We start from the raw sequence: 1,607 nt of genomic DNA on the forward strand, positions 1-1,607 counted from the left end.
GATATACACTAGCTGTCTAATATATGATATTATATCGGAATAAATAATTTTGTCATCCTATTAGCAAGTAAAATTGAACATATAATATTACTTGGTTTTGAGTTTAAGTCTATGTTTTTTTTCTCTCATTGATGTACTCCATATTTGATACTATTCTAAAGACTTTAGGGCGGTTAGGTAGGTCCTAGGTATGTACAAACTAGTTGAAGATAAGTTCACCCAAACGATCGGTTAGTTTCTTGTCAAATGCCCAATTTACATATACTTAGGTAGTCGAATACTTTACTTGAGTCATTTTTAAATCATTCACCCAAATGATTAATGAATGACGCCCCTTGAATGTTTTTGTAGATATATGTGCCTTTAGAATACCAACATTTGAACATTCAATACGCCAGCTAATTATTGAATAACCATAATATTTTTTTTTTATCCGCGTGCATTATATATAATACCTATAATCATATATTATAACAAATAAATAATAATATTAAATATTTAGAACATATAAAACTGATATACGATATCAGACTGTTGCTCGGGAACCACACGCAATGCTCGCTGGCTCGTATAGTTCGTAGTCGTTGTCGTCGTCATCGTGTCGTTGTTCGGACGTGTTATAATGTTCTTTTGTTTGATATTCCCGTCTCGTCGGCAGCGTTTCTCTGATGTGTGTGCACAATATCATAATATAATAATAATAATAATAATAATATATGTATACGAATGTCCCGTCACGATAGATCATCGACCTTCGAAGTCCTCATCAGAGCCGGTCGACGTATATGGGAGGCACCTATAAGATATATCAGATACACTACATGTCTACATATATATATATTTATTATATACAGTATATAGACAGGCACTCTGCGTGTGCCGACGGCGGAGTCCGATGTACCGATGATCGCTTTTTTTTCGCCACCGTCGGAAGTTCCCACCGACCGACGATCGTCATTCTATGATTAATCAATACAGTATAATCATTATCGTCGTCATTCATAGTACGATGTTATCACACATATATAGGTGTGAATGTGTGATACCTATCTACTATATATTATACCGGATGGTTAATTTTATCTAAGACACTCTTTACATTTCAAACACTCTCAAAGTTTTTAAAAATATTTTTTTACAGCTTTGAAGTCATCAAAAAACAATATTTTTACCATTTATTATTTCTATAATTTTTTAGTTTTTAATAACAATGTGCATTTTTAATTCATGATTCAAGGAGATTTCTAGCAGAATATTTTTTGAAGTACCTACTTAATTACGATATATTATAAAATCTATTTTGGACGAAAAGTTTATGAGTTATGACTTATATAATTATAAGTTATAATAATAATAATAATAATATTATTTATTACGGAAAAAATTCCAATTACATTTTAAATATAAGATAGTTACTTGAGTATTAAGGGGAAAAGGATTTTGTATTTTGCCTATGTATTTTCATAAAGTTGTGTGGGTACTGTACATAATAAAATATTATATAATTTAAGGAGAGGGAAAACTAAAATAAAAAAAAAATACCAGTATCAGTTAAGTTTTTACTCTATTCATTGAAAACATCTACATTTTTAATTTCATATTGCGAA

The 1,607-nt window shown here is 30.1% G+C and overlaps 1 long non-coding RNA gene across 1 annotated transcript in view; it reads right to left on the bottom strand.

Annotated features, from left to right (window-relative positions):
- Positions 1-445: 445 nt before the first annotated feature.
- The window catches only part of LOC115034089, a 2,622-nt gene continuing 1,460 nt past the window's right edge, over positions 446-1,607 (bottom strand). The window contains exons 3-4 of the long non-coding RNA XR_003839479.1: positions 853-959; positions 446-796 (exon numbers count right to left, since the gene is read on the bottom strand). This is a non-coding gene — a long non-coding RNA (uncharacterized LOC115034089). The remainder of the gene's footprint in view (positions 797-852; positions 960-1,607) is intronic.

The sequence above is a fragment of the Acyrthosiphon pisum genome, chromosome A2 (assembly GCF_005508785.2).
Source record: "Acyrthosiphon pisum isolate AL4f chromosome A2, pea_aphid_22Mar2018_4r6ur, whole genome shotgun sequence".
Lineage (NCBI taxonomy): Eukaryota > Metazoa > Arthropoda > Insecta > Hemiptera > Aphididae > Acyrthosiphon > Acyrthosiphon pisum.